This window comes from Solanum tuberosum, unplaced genomic scaffold (genome assembly GCF_000226075.1).
Source record: "Solanum tuberosum cultivar DM 1-3 516 R44 unplaced genomic scaffold, SolTub_3.0 scf00180, whole genome shotgun sequence".
NCBI lineage: Eukaryota > Viridiplantae > Streptophyta > Magnoliopsida > Solanales > Solanaceae > Solanum > Solanum tuberosum.
The window spans coordinates 951,269-973,510 of record NW_006239107.1 but is presented as its reverse complement, the minus strand read 5'-3'; the positions used below and the strand labels follow the sequence as shown (position 1 = coordinate 973,510).

At 34.1% G+C, this 22,242-nt stretch overlaps 1 pseudogene; it reads left to right on the top strand.

The window, feature by feature from the left end:
- The first annotated feature begins 1,817 nt into the window (after positions 1–1,817).
- LOC102604433 (isochorismate synthase, chloroplastic-like) lies at positions 1,818–19,811 on the top strand (annotated as a pseudogene).
- Positions 19,812–22,242: the final 2,431 nt, after the last annotated feature.

The following is a 22,242-nucleotide window of genomic DNA, read 5'->3' as shown; positions in this document are numbered from 1 at the left end:
GCGATAAATTTCGTAACGACAAGGGCATGAATAATCGCATAATATAGTGAAGGATAAAAGTAACTATTAAATAAAAGTTTGGGGGATATTTTGACCCTTTCCCCATTAAAATAATTTGGATGCTACATGATTTTGAAAGCTTGTGTTTGTTCATGATTAAATTTGATTGTGCGTCAAATTTTTCTTTTGGGGACCTCAGTGATGGACTCTCACAAATTGATTTTTTAATTGTTCTTTGTATTGTGAAGGAACTTTTTGAAGCGACTATTAATTGGTCTTAGATATATTACATATACATAATAATTTGATATTTATATGCCACACACGTATTGAGATACTAGTAAATAGAAAGGAGAGGTAGAGATGAGTTGTCACAAGTGAACGAGTGAGTTACCACTATTCCCATCTGTTTGTGATCTTGGAATTCAACTTTATAGCGTATGATTGTGTATCGATCGGTTTGATTTGATCTTAAAACTTATCGATTTGATTTATCAGCTATCAGTTTATAGATATGCTAAACTGTTAGATAACCATTGAGATATTGACTTATCGGTTATTGATTTATCAATTGTTGATCGTTATCGGTTATTGGTTTATCGATTATTGATCGTCATCGATTCGGTTATCGGTGAGACCGTTAATATTTGACACAAAAAAAATTTGAAAATTATTTAGAAACAAAGTGACAAACCAAATGAACCATGCACATCAGTTGACAAATTGCATTTTGTTCAAAAGCAAACACTATCACATTGTAGAATAACCGAGAGTTTGAGACGGACAAAAATAAAAGTATGAAACTAAACTCTTTGTCAAAAACTTTATATAACAAATGGTATAAATATAATTATTTAATTTACTACTCCCTCTGTTTCAGAAAGAATGAACTACTTTCCTTTTTAGTCTGTTTCAAAAAGAATGATCTCTTTTCTTTTTTGGTAACATTTTAATTTCATCTTTTCACGTGACATGTTTAAGATCACAAGATTAAAGAGCAATTTTGTACATTTGACATAACTTTAATTTAGGACCATAATATTCAAAAGTTTTCTTTGTTTTCTTAAACTTCATGTCAAGTCAAACTAGACCATTTTTTTAAACGGAAGGAGTATTAGATTCAGAGGCGTATCCAAAGGGGGTCACCGAGTTGACATGAACCATGCTCTTCTCCCGAAATCATCTATAGTGTTATATTTTTTTTAAAATATTGAAATATAGATGTGTGAACCCACACTCGGAGTATCACATAATGCGATAATGATTGGGTGCACCTCTTTACGTGAGGTTAGAAATTTGAATTTTATATTTATCTTGTTTTATTTTTCTTTCTAAAATTAGATAACACTTCTCTAATTTTTTATATATATATATATATAAATTAGTATTGGACCTATAATATTAGTAAATATCTAAATGTTGAACCGATCAAATTTATATCTTAGATCAACCTTTTTGTAATAGTGCACCCATCATCTACAAATCTTGGATACGCCTCTGAGTTTAGATTATCGGTTAACCCGTTAAGAATATACCTAAAACAGTTAAGAATCGATAATCCGATAATAAAAAAATTAAAACCGTTACCGAAATCGGTAATCCATTATCAATATACCCATAACTTTTTTTTCTATTCGAATTATCGATTTCGATTTAGTTTTGAACCGCCTATACTATATTATATAGCAGCTAAGATGTGTAGTGGTGGCCCATTTGTTACATCATCCATGGCCAAGGCCAACAATAAACTTTTTTGTGTATATAAAGACTCGTTGTTTAATTTTCTGTATACATTTCAAAATCCCTAAAACAATATCAATTCCTACTCTCTATCTCCATGGCGGTAGGTACAAGGCACTCCACTGTGCAGTTCATGGAACTTGAATCATCATCATTCATGAAATACGGGCTCTCATATAGAAAACAATCTGTTCATTTCTCCAACACTTGTAGACAAGTAGGACATAGTGTATCAATTCTACAATTTGTGTGCTCTGTTTTTCTTCATCCTCTGACTTTGAAATTATTGTATATTTTGTAACTTAACTGAAACAGAGATATACTCAGCGTTGTTCAATGTCGATGAATGGATGCCAAGGCGATCCAACAGTTCCTATTGGAACCGTAGAAACTCGATCGTTGCCTGCAGTTTCTAGCCTTTCATTAGCCATGAAACTTCTCAATTCCGTCATCTCCGACATGATTAAGTCCGATCCTCCGCCTTACGATTCCGGCATTATTCGCCTCGAGGTAAATAAATATCGAAACGTCACTTTTGTTCTCTTAAAAAGAGAAACTTTTTTTTTTCTCAAACCCAGGCCTTGAGGCAACTTTGAACAATCTTCATCATTGGACTATCTTTCTTTAGTATGTCAAGATTTTTCGACAATTGGTATATATTCAAAAATATCATATCTAACATATATACTTGTAAAAAAATTTCGACGAAGATTGTTTATTTTGACCATCCATGCTAAGGTATAGCTCCGCACCTGTCGTAACTCGTAAATGGAATCAAGATACTAATGATACGTATAGACAAAAAGATATTTTCACCTTTTTAGTTTTAAATATCAATTTCACTTTAAAAATAAAAAATATTTTAAAAAATTTCACCATGAAGCTTAGGAAATACTCCCTCTGTCCCTAATTAATAGAGATAAAATGATAAACTTACTATATTAAAATGATAAATTTACTATGTTAATCATTGTTTTCTTAATATGTGTGTCAATTCAAGAATGAATAAGTAATTAGAGAGGGAATAGTATTCACTCACTATTATAGGACAAACTTGACATTTTCTTTTGATTTTCAAAACTTTGGAAAATCTAACAATTATGTCTATCCCCCTGTAAAATATTGTGATATTTAACAATGTTTTTTTTTAAAAATATTTTTATTTATCTTGCTCTCTAAAGTAATAATCAATGACTTATTTCGGATATAATTAGGTATAGCAAGAAATACATTAAATTGACATAAAATTTTAAAATCTTTTCACAAGTAATGAAAAAAAAATTATAATGCAAAAAATATCCAGATGATCCAATTCTTGCTACCACACACAAATATTTATAATATATTTTACATAAATTTCAAAAGTTTATTTGTTTATTTTTAAAAAATGTGCTTAGTTGCAAGTCGCAACAATCATATAAATTGGAAATTTTGTTTCAAAATAATTTAAGCTAGTAACAAAAATGTATTTAACACTGGAAAAATCCTTCTTACGCAGCAGACTGATGAGAAAAAAAAAAAAAAAACAATGTACTGGGTATATGGTGTACAATGTTATGTTGATTTTGATTCATCAAAAATGTAGTAACAAATTTGTGAAAATTGTTATGGGGTATTGAAGGTGCCGATTGAAGCGCAGTTTGAAGCACTTGGGTGGCTTCAAGCGCAGAACCATCTGTTCCTCCCTCGCTGCTTCTTCTCCGGTCGAAGACCACTAACTGTTGCTTCTGAAGTGTGCATCAACGAAACTTTTCTCATACTAAATTGGTCAGTGTAGCTGGTGTTGGCTCTGCTGTCTTCTTTACTCATTTACGTCCCTTTTCATTAGACGATTGGCGTGCTATAAGAAGGTAATTTCATACCTCACCCAACTTTCTAAATTCCTTTTTTGTTTGCATCCTTTTACGATTTTGTTTTGTTTCTACCCTAGCTATTCTTGGAATGGATTTGTGATTTGAATTGATGATTCGCTAGGGCTATCTTCATATTATGCTTAGCTTGTTTTATTTTTGTAAGCATTAGGGGGCATGGTTAATGATGTTTCATGCAAGGTTAGTTTTACTAATTACAATTTAACTTAACGAATAATTATAAACTGGACTTGAAATGTAGTATCATAATCACATTGTTGGAGCTAAACTTCAGAAAAATGTCAACAAAAAGAGAACCAAGAATGTTTAAGGATTTTTCAGCTAGCAAGAATTGGATCATCTGGATATTTTTTTAAGCATTGTTTTCTCTCTGGCAAAGGTTCCTCTCCAAGAAATGTCCACTAATTCGTGCTTATGGGGCAATTCGATTTGATGCAACAACCAATATAGCTTCTGAATGGAGTGCTTTTGGCTCATTTTATTTCATGGTTCCTCAGGTATGAATTGACTTTCATCTCTTCATTGCTTAGGGTCTTTTTGTTAGATATGTTGCCTTAGATGCTAAATAACAGGTTGAGTTTGATGAGCTTGAAGGAAGTTCAATTATTGCTGCAACTATTGCATGAGATAATGCTGCCTCATGGACATACCAGAGGGCAATAGATGCACTTGGGGCCACAATATGGCAGGTCTCCCCTTCTTGCTTCATTTAATCATTGTGATTTGGTTGTTTTATGTTATTCTAATTTTTCTCCTTTCCTCATCAACTTTCTTTTTAACTTTACATTTCTGAATGCAGCTTTCCTCCGTTCCTATGACAGTGGAGAAAAAAATTCCTCATTCGCATATAGTTGCCAATACTCATGTGCCGGGTAAAGCATCTTGGGACCATGCTGTTAAGCATGCTTTGCAAATAATAAGCAGAAATGACCCCGTACTGATCAAGGTTGTCAATCACTTGTCTTCTAATCACTTAGGTTTTCAGTTTTGAGCCTTTGACCTTATATTCTACTAAAATATTGTTGTTATCTGGTAAATAAAGTACTCCTATTTATTATGGAGGACTATAGAAGTAGCTGAAAAAAAATGAGATAATCTGATGCATACATTAATATATGGGTCTATAATAAGTAAGTCTAGGTGGTTTTTTGAAGTGCATACCTTTTCTTGGAACAGGTGGTACTTTCTCGTAGCACCAGAGTTGTGACAGCTGCAGACATTGATCCGCTAACATGGCTTACTTGCTTAAAGGTGTTCATTACCCACCTTATTTTTTTGAATAGTTCACTTGCATATTATCTCTTTGCTAAAATTCATCAAAAAATATGGAGGGTTAAATCTTGCAGGTTGAAGGACAAAATGCATATCAGTTCTGTTTGCAACCTCCCCATTCGCCGGCATTCATTGGAAACACTGTAAGTCGGAACTCTTTCTTTTAATTAACTAAATGGTGTCATGAAGCAATGTAAAAGGTGAAATTCTGTGTAGTCAGTTATATGTTCTTCACTTGATAGAACCCATCAATTCTTTGGTATGCATCCTATCGAAGTAGTTGCCACCTTAGATTATGGTGCATCGACCAGGTGAAATGACATTATTTTCACATGAAGAAAAATACTTTTGAATTGTTCTATATTGCAGCTTTCGTTATATCATCTAATATACAAAGAGTTATTGAGACCAACAATATTAATTTCTGGGATGGTGTATCTGGCAAGTCAAAAAAGAAATATGTTAATTATGCTTAAATTTTCAAAATTTTCTAGTATGAAATCATGAAGGCATCGCCTTCAATGTTGAAAGGATATGAAGCTAAATTTCCTGAACAGTGACCACAACCATTCTTAACGTGCTCGAGAATTTCAGAATAGAATCTTATTAAATTTCTGACAACTGAATTTTCTAAAATATTTGCTTTGATTACAATACTAGTAATTACACAATTTGCTGATGACTGGCTGATTAGCAAGACATTTGTACTGGTGACAACTGGATACGTGTGACGAATTTCTTGCTCCATCTATAAAAGTTGTAGTAATGAGAACCCATACCCACCACCTTCTATTGATCCGAAGCATCAAACTCAATTTTGAATCTTTCAATTGCCAATTATTAGCCGTGGTAGCAAAATACCTGGATTTTTTATACACTTGTTAAAAATGTCGAGGAGATGGAATAGTTTTATTTATTACTTATGCTTTTTTAAACAGCCAGAGCAGCTATTTCATCGGGACCGCCTCAGCATTTCTACTGAGGCTCTAGCTGGAACACGGGCTAGGGGTGGATCAGAGCTTCTAGATCTTAAGATAGAACAGGATTTACTATCCAGGTTCATCTTTCTTCTTTGTGTTCTATAAATAAAACACACTATGTCATTATCATACTTATTGTTTTTCATTGGTGTATTATTGATTCTTCCACAGTGCTAAGGACCATAATGAGTTTGCTATAGTACGGGAGTGGATAAGAAGAAGATTGGAGGTAAACTTGATTAAATGGTTTCTGAACAGAATCGTTAGAACATTTGATATGGGAAATAGAACTTCTGAGATATCTAATTGATGGATTGCACTTGTTCATTTTAGTTCGGTGACATGTACATTTGCTTTGACGTTTTTGAAAATTTTGTATGTCAAACTTGAACTATTCCAGCATTGGAATTTCTGTAGTTCCCAATCCACCTTTAGGACATCTCAGGAACCCTTCATGTTGTATAAAACTAGCTGGAGTCTCTTTTAACATTATTTCATTTCATAGGCTGTGTGTTCAAGCGTTGTAATTGAACCAAAGAAAGCAGTAAGAAAATTTCGAAGAGTTCAGCATCTTAACACTCAATTGAGGGGGAGACTCCAGGCTGAAGATGATGAGGTATGTCTTAACGCCTTCTATTCCACCCATTACTTACTGAGTTGTAGTTGGTGCAGGGCCTTACAAGACTCTTTAGGGGTCGTTTGGTAGAGTGTATTAAGAAAAATAATGCATGCATTAGCCTTGTGTATTACAAGTACCTTGTTTGGTACTCTTTTCCAACCTATGTATAACTAATGCATTAGTTACACACTCTATTGTGTATTAAGGTGTGTATTGCTAATACCATGGATTTCTAGGTATTAGCAATGCAATGGTTTTAATGCATGCATTAACTCAATTAAAGACCCAATTGCCCTTCAATACCTTTTTTATATTTTTTAGGGTATCTTTGTAAATAATTTTTTTAATGCAATGCATTCTATTTTTAATGCATCAAACCAAACAATGCATAAAAATAATCTATGTATAATTAATGCAACCATAACTAATACATGCATTGCTAATGCAAGCATTACTAATACACTCTACCAAACGACCCCTTAGTGTAGACAAGGAAAGTTTGCATGATAGCATTGTTTATGGTTTCTTCAAACTTTTGTTATTTTCCCTGTTTGGGACAGGTAGAGTGGGTTTTCCTTGTTCTTGAGGTGGATCGTATGTTTTATGAGAACTAAAACTGAATGAAGCATCTATTGGTATTTCATCAAACATTCTTCCTGAATTAGTTCATAATCACTCCCCCTAGTTGGCAAAAACTACAAGTTTGAATTTCTATTATCCATAAAGATGTGCTGATGATATGTATAGATCAATATATTGCTTCCTCTTTTCCTTTTATAAAACACCACACTAAGCATCTACAGTTTTCCAGTTTAAGATTTTGTCGTCCATGCACCCTACCAGGGGCGGATCTATAGTGTGTCCAAGGGGGTCATCCGACCCCCCTCGGAAAAAAAATTACACTATATATATACGATCAATTTTTTTGTGTATGTGTATATATTTAAAATTGAACCCCCTGAGCATATGTCAAAGGAGTAGCTCAGTGGTTTATGGGGGTCAAGATTCAGCCTATGTGAGCTTTGGGTCACGGGTTCGATTCCAAGCAACAACATTTTTTTATTTGAACCCCCTTGATAGAATTCCTGCCTCCGCCTATGCACCCTACTCCAGCAGTTTGTGGGTATCCTACAGAAGATGCACGGACTTTTATTTCAGAAACTGGTATGTGCTAGTTGGTATACCTTTGCATTTTTTTTTGATAATTGAGAAATTCATCTGTGACCCGCCCTTTGGACCAATCACAACCTTCTAAACTCGGTGGATAATGGGCCCACCCCTCTACCCTTCTCCACTTAAATACCGGGCTTCGTTTTGCATGGTGTGTCGCTTGAACCTGCGACCTAAGTCACAAATCCTCCACCTTTTGCATTTTTGATGACTCTATTCTAGAACTAGCTCGTTTTGCACCACAAAATGATAGATAGCTACTTATCTTGGTTCAGAGAACAGAAAGACAACAAAATGGAAAATTGTTGGCTTGTTGTTAAAAGGGTTACAATGTCCACTTATTATCTCAACCCACCTATGGAAAGCCAGTTTCCTCTTGCTACAAAATGTTTATCTGTATCAACCTTAGGCTTCCATATGAGGCCTGTATGCTGGTGCTTGGAAATGCTGTGATTAGTCATTACAATAAGCCTTTAATTTATGCGTAACTGTGAGAGAGTATTATTAATTTATGCGATGTCTTAATACAAACAGAGGAATTTAACAATTCTATTACCTTTTTTCATAAAAAGAATTTAACAATCCTTTGAGAATCAACTCAATGGCCTCTTGAACCTTGCATTCTGGTATATGATTTCTAACCAGCTGGTGTTTCCCAGAAATGTTTGACCGAGGAATGTATGCTGGTCCTGTTGGTTGGTTTGGAGGGGAAGAGAGTGAATTTGCTGTTGGAATAAGGTCAGCTTTGGTTGAAAAGGTGAGGTTAATACTTCATAGCTCTTCACCTTCATTCTAGAGTACATCTCCTGCAACTTTGCAAAACTAGTTTGCATGCATGTGCTTCACACATAATAATAATAATTTGCTGTTGGAATTAAAAAAATAAGTATTAAAAAGCGCATGATGTATTTTTTTTATGCAAGGCTAATTATTTAAAAACATAACGTCTACTGATAAAAAAAGGAGACTTATCTACGTAAAAACTTGTATGATAATTTAGTTCTGTCCAATTTTATTTTATTATTTAGTATCAATAATAATAGATAAGTTCCATATTTTTAGTTACCTTTACTTCAAAATAGAAAAAGAGATAACTTCCATGTTTATTGTTTCATATGTTAGGGGAAAATACAATTTTATGTCATAAATAATTTCAAATCCAAATTTATGTCATAAATGATTGGGAACTTATGAAAAGCGTATAATCTTTTTGTTTTCAAAAAGAAATAGAATGGATTTAAAGGTTACGTCAAGTTAAAGCAACTTTTTTGTGGAGTCTGACATAAGAAAACTTTATGTTTATGCTTGTTAGGACTTGTTTCTTAGATTATTTTTACTTGATTTTGATTAAACTAATTTTAATTAATTGATAATTGAAATTACAGGTATTTCCAATAAATTATCAAGAAGTCATCATTTAGTAAACATAGTTCAAAACAAACAAGCCCCAAAAGAGCTTTTATTTTATTCAGGAGAGTGTTTTGAGAAAAATATAGATTTTTCAATTTATTTTCTTTGTGCAATCTAATGTAAAAATAGAGAATAAATGTTTTATAACAAAGGGGTAAATTTTTTGTATATAATTGCAGATATATAGATTCTTCAAATTATTAAAATTCTCTTTGAGGTTACTCTGAAATTACGTTGGTATGAATCCTCTATATTTTACATGCATCATATATAATACACCACTCCCTTTAGACCTTTTTGAAGAAGGTTCCGTTACCAATATGTTTACTTCCATTGTAGGTAACGTATTTGGGTTCAAAGCCCTGCGCGCTCTACGTCTGGAAGATCTGCGAATCCCTACTGCTTATGTTAAAACTTTCCAAGGTCCGCCTCATGGGATCCAAGTTGAAAGAGATAAATTGAACAAGTATGGTCGTCCCCTGTTGGGATGTACTATTAAACCTAAATTGGGGTTATCTGCAAAAAACTACGGTAGAGCTGTTTATGAATGTCTTCGCGGTGGACTTGATTTTACCAAAGATGATGAGAACGTGAACTCACAACCATTTATGCGTTGGAGAGATCGTTTCTTATTTTGTGCCGAAGCACTTTTTAAAGCACAGACTGAAACAGGTGAAATCAAAGGGCATTACTTGAATGCTACTGCAGGTACATGCGAAGAAATGATGAAAAGAGCTGTATTTGCTAGAGAATTGGGCGTTCCGATCGTAATGCATGACTACTTAACGGGGGGATTCACCGCAAATACTACCTTGGCTCATTATTGCCGAGATAATGGTCTACTTCTTCACATCCACCGTGCAATGCATGCGGTTATTGATAGACAGAAGAATCATGGTATCCACTTCCGGGTATTAGCAAAAGCGTTACGTATGTCTGGTGGAGATCATATTCACTCTGGTACCGTAGTAGGTAAACTTGAAGGTGAAAGAGACATAACTTTGGGCTTTGTTGATTTACTGCGTGATGATTTTATTGAACAAGATAGAAGTCGCGGTATTTATTTCACTCAAGATTGGGTCTCTTTACCAGGTGTTCTACCTGTGGCTTCAGGAGGTATTCACGTTTGGCATATGCCTGCTCTGACCGAGATCTTTGGGGATGATTCCGTACTACAGTTCGGTGGAGGAACTTTAGGACATCCTTGGGGTAATGCGCCAGGTGCCGTAGCTAATCGAGTAGCTCTAGAAGCATGTGTAAAAGCTCGTAATGAAGGACGTGATCTTGCTCAGGAAGGTAATGAGATTATTCGCGAGGCTTGCAAATGGAGCCCGGAACTAGCTGCTGCTTGTGAGGTATGGAAAGAGATCGTATTTAATTTTGCAGCAATGGACGTTTTGGATAAGTAAAAACAGTAGACATTAGCAGATAAATTAGCAGGAAATAAAGAAGGATAAGGAGAAAGAACTCAAGTAATTATCCTTCGTTCTCTTAATTGAATTACATTACAATTAAACTCGGCCCAATCTTTTACTAAAAGGATTGAGCCGAATACAACTAAGATTCTATTGCATATATTTTGATCAAGATTTGAAATACAAAATCTAGAAAACTAAATCAAAATCTAAGACTCAAATCTTTCTATTGTTGTCTTGGATCCACAATTAATCCTACGGATCCTTAGGATTGGTATATTCTTTTCTATCCTGTAGTTTGTAGTTTCCCTGAATCAAGCCAAGTATTACAACTCTTTCTACCCATCCTGTATATTGTCCCCTTTGTTCCGTGTTGAAATAGAACCTTAATTTATTACTTATTATTAGATTTTCGATTTTAGATTGTTAGATTAGTTAGTGATTAGATATTAGTATTAGACGAGATTTTACGAATTTTTTTTTATTTCTTTATAGGAGAGGACAAATCTCTTTTTTTCGATGCGAATTTGACACGACATAGGAGAAGCCGCCCTTTATCAAAAATTCTATTATTTTTAATAATAAAAGGGGGTTCCAACATATTAATATATAGTGAAGTGTTCCCCCAGATTCAGAACTTTTTTTGAATACTCACAATCCGTATTAGTTAATAATCCTAGTGATTGGATTTCTATGCTTAGTCTGATAGGAAATAAGATATTCAAATAAATAATTTTATAGCGAATGACTATTCATCTATTGTATTTTCATGCAAATAGGGGGCAAGAAAACTCTATGGAAAGATGGTGGTTTAATTCGATGTTGTTTAAGAAGGAGTTCGAACGCAGGTGTGGGCTAAATAAATCAATGGGCAGTCTTGGTCCTATTGAAAATACCAGTGAAGATCCAAATCTAAAAATGAAAAACATTCATAGTTGCAGTAATGTTGATTATTTATTCGGCGTTAAAGACATTTGGAATTTCATCTCTGATGACACTTTTTTAGTTAGTGATAGGAATGGAGACAGTTATTCCATCTATTTTGATATTGAAAATCAGATTTTTGAGGTTGACAACGATCATTCTTTTCTGAGTGAACTAGAAAGTTCTTTTTCTAGTTATCGAAACTCGAGTTATCTGAATAATGGATTTAGGGGCGAAGATCCCTACTATAATTCTTACATGTCTTACATGTATGATACTCAATATAGTTGGAATAATCACATTAATAGTTGCATTGATAATTATCTTCAGTCTCAAATCTGTATAGATACTTCCATTATAAGTGGTAGTGAGAGTTACGGTGACAGTTACATTTATAGGGCCATTTGTAGTGGTGAAAGTCTAAATAGTAGTGAAAACGAGGGTTCCAGTAGACGAACTCGCACAAAGGGCAGTGATTTAACTATAAGAGAAAGTTCTAATGATCTCGAGGTAACTCAAAAATACAAGCATTTGTGGGTTCAATGCGAAAATTGTTATGGATTAAATTATAAGAAATTTTTGAAATCAAAAATGAATATTTGTGAACAATGTGGATATCATTTGAAAATGAGTAGTTCGGATAGAATTGAACTTTTGATCGATCCGGGTACTTGGGATCCTATGGATGAAGACATGGTCTCGCTGGATCCCATTGAATTTCATTCGGAGGAGGAGCCTTATAAAGATCGTATTGATTCTTATCAAAGAAAGACAGGATTAACCGAGGCTGTTCAAACAGGCATAGGCCAACTAAACGGCATTCCCGTAGCAATTGGGGTTATGGATTTTCAGTTTATGGGGGGTAGTATGGGATCCGTAGTCGGAGAGAAAATCACCCGTTTGATTGAACACGCTGCCAATCAAAATTTACCTCTTATTATAGTGTGTGCTTCTGGGGGGGCGCGCATGCAGGAAGGAAGTTTGAGCTTGATGCAAATGGCTAAAATATCGTCTGCTTTATATGATTATCAATTAAATAAAAAATTATTTTATGTATCAATCCTTACATCTCCGACAACTGGTGGAATGAAGTATGGTCTTTGTATTGTTGCTTTTCACTTAATGTAATTCAAATTTCAACTTTTACAATTGACGTGTCCTGTTATTGTGTATGAACTATGAAGTTCTTTATACTTTTTTTATATTTGGTATCAATGCAAGATAGTTTTTTCATTGAATAACTACTTCACTTATTCTATAGCTTATAAATCAAGTTTAAAAGCAAACTGATTAAGTGTTCGCTATATCTTTGAGTTCTTTGATTAGGTTCGAACTAGAGTGCATTTTGTGTTCTTTGATTAGCTTCCAACATCTATTACTTATTTCATATGTTCTTTTACTTAATTTTATTTTCTAATATATATTATAGTTGATTTATCTTTTAATTACGTCTATGCTATAATAATGTGAAATGTCAGTATTTAATGGATCTAACAATCAAGTTTTGGTATCTTTTGTTTACCCCCGAATCAAGTAAGCTCTTACCTTTAAACACCACTGTAATGCATGTATTACTTAAAGTCACTAGATTTTCAGTAAGCAACTTGTCTTGAATTTTGTTTTTGCGTTCAGAATTTCTATTTATCATCATCATTTAACTTGGTCTATATGCATTTTGTCTTTTATTTTGACATTGTTAAATTTCTCTTACATTTTAGAATTCTATGACTGCGTTCAATACTGTTGCAATTTTTTTAAACATTTATGGAATCAATTTTAACTGCTTCTGACTTCATTTTAGAATTCCTTTTAGGAATCCAGTTTATAGGCACAAAATGTGAAAATGCATCATTTTGTTTACTTTCTGCATGGGGAATTCCAGTGATACATTTTTTATATATGGCACACTGATAAAATGTAATAACTAGGGTCTTGGTGCATTAATATATGCGGGAACTGGGATAGTGGAAGGAAGTGATTCATCTCTGGAATGGGAAGAGCTAGAGCTGAAGACTTCACAGGTATCCTTAATAATTCTTTCCTATGCTATTAGACATGCCTTTTGTTATCTAGTGTGTGAAGAGCTCTTCTACCCTCTGATAGGAATGACGACATAATCTTTTTTTCTGCAGCATCTTTCTGTCGTCTCCTGCAGTTCACCAAATTGATGAAACTTGAGGCACCTCTTTTGACTAGAGGACGAAGTAGGATTATCAATCAGAATGAGAAAGGTTTTTCATGCTTGCTGCGTCTTATTTAGTTTGTCTACTCCTCTCTTTCTGAAAGCAATTGTGGTTTCTGAAATTAGGTGGGGAAAAGAGAATTATATTTGTTGTTGTTGTTGTTTGTATGCAAATATCATCAGCCTGTCAAGGCAGGATTTTATGTGTCTTTTAATCTATTTATGTGTACGCTTCTAGATTATTAGGCTTTTACCCCATAGAGCAGTTCTAGCGTTAGATAAGGTTATGCAGACCAATTCTTACTCTCTTGGGTTGTAATCAGTTTCTGTTTGTGCTGTTTTTTCCTGAATAACTATTTTGCGTGAGTAGAATAATACTAAAGAACCTCTATATCTGAGGTATTTTTGAAAAGGAGATTTTCATGTGTTGGAATCTAATAAAATATACTCCCACCAGTCATGTTATATGATAGTGTTAAACGAGAGACAGTTTTAAATACTTATAACATACCAAAAGTACCGTTGGGTCATTTGTTTTATTAAGACGTCTGAATCTAAATATACATCTAATTATTAAGATGTTATCTCTATATCTGAATATTAATAATGAACATGATAGGAAAGACGGTGATATGGGATCATAGACTCCTGCTGTCGTAACCCTTGTATATCTCACCAGCAAATTTGAACTTCCAAATCTCCATTGAAATCCTTTTCTAATCTCCAAAACTCAAATTTCGAAGAAAAAAAAAGAATTGATTCTTTAGGAATCTGCTGCAGAAGGCCTTTAGTGATTATTAGGTTTCATGATTTTTTTTCCTCTTTGTTTGTTCTTCTGGTTTGGATTCAGAAAGTTGTAAAGTTTCAGTATTTCTGACGTGGCTTCTGCAGCATATGGTTGCTCCCAGAAAATATTTGAAATTGACTTCTTCAGGAATAGAGATAAGTTAATATTAGAAATTGGGAACGGGTAATTGTGGCAATTTTCATTTGGCAGATCTTGCTATGATTGTTTTAGATTGTTGATTCGACAATGAAAGGGTGAGGATAGATTAAGATAGAAATCGTTCATCATTGATGAGAATTCTATAGGTAGATAAGATTGGAGAAGAACGAAAAGTTTAATACCATAGTAATTAGAAAATAACATTTAAAAAATAAAAGAGCAAGAAAAGGGTCTGAATGATTTTCAGACTCTGTACCATATCTGATTGAGATCTGTTCAGGTCAAGTGGTTGAATCTTAATAAAAACAAATGGACTTAATGGGCTGAGATCTTAATCGCCGGTATATAGTGGTCTTCAGTATGCACTCTTGATTACTATAAGAGCATGTCACTAAAACAATATGGGAATGTAAAAAATAAACATTTTCCTAATATAGAAAGGTGTCAATCTTTTTGGAACAAACCAAAAAAAAATGGTGCAACTTAAAATGGAAAGGAGGTAGCAGATGGAATATATGACATACAGTCAAACCTCTCTATATTGGCAACTTTTGTTTGAATATTTCATGACAACTATAGTGAGGTGATATATATATATATACATACACACACTAACTGTTGATGTTTAAATTTCATTTAGGTGTTGTAAATAAAAGTATGCAAAAAATTAGTTTAATGATTTTGTGTGCCAAGAAGAAGTAATGTATTTGTTAACCTAATTTAACCAAAATAATAGAAAGAGTATGAATGTAAAAAAAGCGAACATTAATAGCATTTCCTCGTGAAGTTATGACCCTAACTAATGGGTGCCATATACATACTTTTTTTTTCCTTTTAGATATTCGTACTTGAAATTTACTATGTGCAACACTATCGATGATTACCATAAATATTTTAATATTTGTTTTATATGTAATATATTTCTTACAAAATATTATTACACAGTATTTGAGTATGACTGTTATAGAGGGGTAATTTTTATTTTTTTTTGATAACCGAGAAATCCGTCTGTGACCCGCCCTTTGGACCAATCACAACCTTCTAAACTCGGTGGATAATGGGCCCGCCCCTCTACCCTTCTCCACTTAAATACCAAGCTTCACTTTGCATGGTGTGGGGCTTGAACCTGCGACCTAAGCCACAAATCCTCCACCTTTTGCCACTTGAGCTAGGCCTTGGGGGCAAGGGGTAATTTTACAAAGAGTGCACTGCTATTACTAGAGTGGGTCAAAGTCCCACATTGGTTGGGGAATAGACTGATGGTTTACTCATATGGACTTAAGCAATCCTCCCCTCATGAGCTAGCTTTTGGGATTAAATTAGGCTCAGGTGCCATATTGTTATATGGTATCAAAGCTAGGTCCATTCCCATTTGGGCTCTTAGTCCACGCTCTAGTTGGTATTAGAGTGGTCAAAGTCCCACGTTGGTTGGGGAATGGACGGATTGTCTGCTTATGTGGACTTGGGCAATCCTCGCTTCATGTGCTAACTTTTGGGGTTGAGTTAGGTCAGGTGCCATATTTTTAGCTATAACGAATGTCATTGTTGTTATAGAGAAGTAAAATATAACATGAAAAATTAGTTTGGGAGAAAATCAGGCCATTACAGTGAAATGTCATTTTAACAAATGGTCATTATAGAGATGTTTGGCTGTATAGCCCAAGTACTCAATAAGTAACTTTTGATTCAATAAAGCTGATATTTAAGATCGAAGTAGAATCCGGCTGTTGCTTTCTCAATTTCAACAACAGTTTTTGACATCATCTATACCTTTCAGTAAAAGCAGAAGCAGAATGTGACTATTTATGCTAGGACATCTAATGTTAATGTTATGAGAATGCATACTTTGACACTATGTATTAGCTATTTTGGATGTAATTTTGGGGATGCAAATATAATCCCACTATTTATGATTTTACTAATTCTTTTGGATAATTCATTTGTTGGATCACTTTGCTTTTGCAACTTACAAGCTACTTCTCTAATTTTCTTTTGTGTGAGCAGCTCTTTACAGATCTTACACTGATTGGTCAACATTTTTGGCAATTTAGTGAGATGACATTTTCTTGGAGAAGTGATGACATACGTCAATCATATGATATAACACCGTTATCTTCAGCTTTTGATAGTAAATCAGATATGCGATTTAGCTTCCATCTTTAGTTACCCAAATGCAAGAGAAATCAACACCCGGATTTTCATTCAATATTTATGTAATTAGTTGTTGCCCTAGCAAGCAATTATGCCCTTCCACTGACATAGCACAAGAAGTAGAAAAATTGTATAAACCTTCACGTTTGTGTTGCAGAAATGAGTAATTTAATTTCTCTCTTTTACAAGAACACCTTGTTGTTTCAGTGGTAAAAGCATCCTATTGTGTGAATGTCCAAGTATCATGAAAATAGCTATATCAATTCAAATTGCAGGTTTATTTGATTTTTCATTTTACATTGATAGAAGGAAAAAAGGACATACCTGTGAACATGTTTGTTGAGATTAGCTGCAACTTTTTCAGGATGAGGATTATAGGATTCTTTAGCATTTTTATTTGCTTGGGTGGCACGCAGTCCTCCACACCTCATCAAACTCTCCAATATTAGCCTCAATGCTAAAACTAGTGTGCACAAAATTGCAAAGAAACTCAACCTATTTTTGAGAGTTTCCATTTTTCAATTATAGGTAGCTATATTTGTAAACGCATTCTTTTCTCTCTTTACTTCAAAAATATATTCTATCTTTATCTGTGAGGGAGAAGAGTTTGTTTAAATAAAAGTAAAAGGGAGAGGAAATGAGAATGAGAAACAGTGAGGGAAAAGAAGGTTATGGAATACTGCTATGAACCTGAGATGGAGGAGGTAAATCCATCTCTGCCTAATCTTAAGAGATAACCAAACTTCCATGGATTTAAATTTGGAGCCTTTAGTTTTGATATATTTATCTGCCTTTCTATTAGGTAGTTTAAGCTATTTATCTGCAGTGTAATGAAATCCATATTTTGACTAGCAGCTAGCTGTTAACTGAAGCGCGCCCCCTCAAAAAAAGAAGAAGGAATCTAGGATACTTGCTTGCTTCTGCAATTTTCATTAAGATGTACACCCAGTTCGGGTTAGTTTATCAAAAGTAGTTGATAAGCATCAAATGCTGAAAATCATTTTTAGGTGCTGAAACTGAAATTATAAATAAGCAATTACGTGTTTGGATAGAAGTATTGTAGCTGATAATAAGAAGTTAATGAGTTCTGTAAAAAGCTGTTGAACTGCTTATAGGCACTTTTTCCTGTTAAAATTACCTAAATGTCCTCAAAAGCTAATAAAAAATAGGGATAAGGGTCTGAAAAATACCCCAACTTTGGTCGGATTTGCTGTTGCGATACTAAACTTTCATGAGGACCTATTACCTCCCTAGACTATTTAATACCGTATTTTAAACATATATATGTGCCCACGTTGACATCAGGTATATATGTGTCCACGTTGACACATTACTATTTATAATTTTGCATTATTTTTTATGTCCACGTGGGCAAATATATATGTTTAAAATACGGTATTAAATAGTCTAGGGAGGTAATAGGTCCTTATGAAAGTTTAGTATCGCAACAGCAAATCCGACCAAAGTTGAGGTATTTTTCAGACCATTATCCCTAAAAAATATAAGAGAAAAGTATTGAAAACACTACTGTCCTTGGCACAAATTATTAGTTTCGTCCCCGAACTATTGACAACCTTAAAAACACCCCTCTACTTGACTAACTAAACTTAGATACACCCCTGATCTGCCACATGATATAGCAAGTGGTCTCAAACTCTTGTAGGAGCATGAGACTCTTAATAAAAATCCGAGAGAAGTATTGAAGACACCCCTAAACTTGTGCAGAATTTAGGAGTGTATTTCACTCATGTTATAAGATCGGGGGTGTATTTAAGTTCAGTTAGTCAAGTAAAGGGTGTTTTAAGGCGGTCAATAGTTTGGAGATGAAACTAATAATTCGCGTCGAGTTTAGGGGTATTTTCAATACTTTTCTCACAATATAAATTTAGAAGTGTTTTTCATAATTAAAACATGACAAATGACATAAATTGAATAGAGTGATTTTTAAAAGTTATGCAGGAAGTGTTTTTCTTTTGGATAAGTTGTTTTAGGGAAAGTGTGTATCAGAGATAATAAAAGATATTAGGGATAAAATCGTAAAAGGGTTGGTCAAACCAAAAGTGTTTAGAAGTTGTAAAACCATAAGCTAGGGGTGACCAACTTATGGCTTTTAGCTGATTTTGTCTTATAAGCACTTTTTGTGTAATGGCGTAGATAAGTCAAAAAGTACCTATAAGATAGTTTGATCAACTTATATGCTTAGCCAAACACCCTCATAGTGGTAAGGCTAAGATGACTTTAGTATTGTAAATTTACAACGTAAAATTATGCAGTATTCAGGGAAAGCAATATTGATTTTGAGTTCTCGTTGTCCAATTCTTTTATTTATTAAGGTTGCAATTTCTTTGTTTGCTACTATCAGATTCTTCAAGTTCTTACTAATGCATTGCTGCGGAAAGTGCAATCAGTCCTAGTTAAGTTTCCTCTTTCCATTGTTTGGGGGTGGGGGGTGCGGGGTGCATAAGGATTGGGATTATTGTGTTATAGACATATTGCAAACAAGCAACAATGGTTTGTTATTTTCTCCTTTTTGTTTTTCACTGTGACAAGGGGGGTGGGGGGGATAGTGTAGTAGAAAAGGCTTTCCCCCTCTAACCATGAGGTTTAGTGTTCAAGTCACCAACGGAGCAAATTGGGAAAAGCCATAGTTTTGTTACTGGGATGGAGGTTTGAGAGGGCCTAGTTCACCATATCAACAAAAAAAAATATTCATATTTGCACACCAAGGAAGCTTTTTCTTGAAACTACGAGGCAACACTCTATGTCCAGTGGTTTGTTTCTTTTTGAGAAGGATATTTTCAGTGGTTTATTATACCTTTCGGTAACAGAAACATAGCACTATCAACAGTTTGCATGCCCAATGTGCATTCTTCTTTGGGTTTAATGTTGGTGTAATTGGTATATGTAATTGCATCTTTCAAGAAACTTGGCTCTTCTATACTGTATGCAATTTCTGGTATCAATATATGATATAGGTCATCTTATGATATTTCCAGTTGATTTTTATGGGTTGGGATTTTACCAGTTTGTTTTTCCCGATTTCCTGCAATTTAGTGCATCGTATATATTATTATCTATATTGAAATTTTCTCTTCTCTTCAGGCTTATCGTTCAAGCATGTTGAAGGCTTTCAAAAAGTCCCTGGATGAGGGGGCTTTCTCCTTCGTAATCGGTATGGTATTTTGGGGCAAGATGATTGGTCTTACTCTGTAATTCCACATGTCTTCTTTTTGTCCATAATCCAAGACTGACGTGTGAAATGATTTGCATCACTGTATCCTCTTACAGCTGGATGTCTATTCTTTTGCTTATTTTGTCTGTGAGATTCACCGAAATTTGCTAGTGAAATAAATTACATGCTGCTGTCAGTTGTTTTGTTGTGTCATCTGTTGCTCTCTATTGGAGCATATTTCTATAGAAAACCTCCATTTTTGTTGGATTTAGGGAACTTGAAGGTAGGTAGTATCCCATAGGTTTCTTGATAATAGGATGAAGAGCACCTTTGACAACACTGGGCATGGGATTCCTCCACCTTTAGATGTGCTCTGGAGTATCTGAAGGAGAGAAAGAGTCTGGGTTTTTAGATATAAAAAGATAAAAGGAACAGACTAGCCTATGATCGTGTTGGAAATGCTACTTAGAAGTCCTACATTTACTTTTGTGTAGTTTTGGCATAAAGGATTCTCATAGCTTGTAAAATAATTGGTCCTGGTGCAGGATACAACTTGGTGAGATTCCTCATGCAACTATTGTTTAACTTGTTTGGCTCATCATCATGTCCATATTGGTGCTTATTTGGCAATATTATGCCTGTAACTGCTCTGTTTAGCTTTCTCTGGTGTTTTTGTTTCATATTACAACATTTAGTTGGTAAACACGTGCAATGAGATATTCCGTGTACTTGGAACCCATATGATAAGCTTGCCTTATTGTTTTGTCATTTTCAGAAGTCGAACCCCTTGCCCGATGAAGAGAAGTTGACGTCTACTCGACATAATGGTGAACCAAAGAGACAGAACATATTTCAAGAGAGATTACGAGTCATTTAGGGCTGTTTTCGAGTCCTCCATAACTGGTTCTGACAAGAGGCGGCAGCGGATATTTGGGCTTAATGCTGAAGATGAATAGTGCATCTGTATATAGAGGTTTAAAATTGCATATTAGCAATTTTGTATGTTTTGCTAATCCTTGCCATAGAGGATGACTGCCTGGTTTCGTATGCTGGGGAGGGTTTAGCTATTTGTATTGTAACATAGTGTAATTCGTGTAGCAAAATAGGTAGTTGGTGGCCTTGAATGGAGGGCTATGTTATGGGTCCATTGAATCTGTACTACTGGAAATTTTGGTAACGAAGGTTACCAATGGCATAAGTGGTTCATTGAAAAATTAAAGATATTCTTTCTCTATTTGGGTTTGGGTTATCAATGGCAACATTTACATGAATTTTCTTTAAGGGCCGCATGAGCTTACTGGAAGTTGAAAGTGTTTTGTCTAATAGTAAAAACCTTATACGTGCATTCACTCTGTATTTACACTACAACTAAATAGTTTTATCCTAAGTTAAATTTGAAGTAAAGAGTATATCATTTATTTATTGCTATTTTGATACGGAGCCTTAAAAAAAAGATGTTTTAACTCGTATTTTTATTTGTTTATGTTTGACTAGGCACACATCTTGAGAAAGTAATTACTACCTCCGTCCACTTTGAATTGTCCTAGTTTCATTTTTTAGAGTCAAATGATAATAATTTTGACTAATATTTTACAATGTATTTTTTCATCATATTGATATGCAAAAAATTGGAATTTATAGTATTTTTTGCATAGTTTTTGAATATCTAAATTTTTTATTAAATATCGAATTAATGTAATTTAATTTAACTTTGAAAATTACTCTAATTGACTTTCGAAAAGTGCAACATGATAATTAAAAGTAGACAGAAAAAGTATTAAAATGTTAAGTTTACTATAAAAACACACTCTTGGAATATATCAAATTCAATATTTTGAGAAATGATTCTAGTAAACTTAACAAATCTTTGGTGGACAAGTAAATGTAGATAAAGATAGTTGTGGCAGAGCCAGGAATTTTGCGTAGAGGGTCCAAAAATTAAACAACAAAAGCTCTTTTTAAAAAGGAGAAAAAATTGTTCCAAGTGAGATTTGAACACGCGAGTGGCTCATTAAAAATGTCTAAACACACATTCAAGACATCTTAAATCACTAGGCTATAACAACATATTATCTCAAGGGTGTCCAAAATATGTTATTTAATCACTTCGTGTGTCATTATACTTGTATATGCGATATTTTTTTACGACGAACGGTGTCCAATATATGTGCCTACGCCACTGAAAGAGAGTATAAAGTAGAGGAAGAGATGAGTTGGCACAAGACGACAAGAAAAAATTGTTCCAAGTGAGATTTGAACACGCGAGTGGCTCATTAAAAATGTCTAAACACACATTCAAGACATCTTAAATCACTAGGCTATAACAACATATTATCTCAAGGGTGTCCAAAATATGTTATTTAATCACTTCGTGTGTCATTATACTTGTA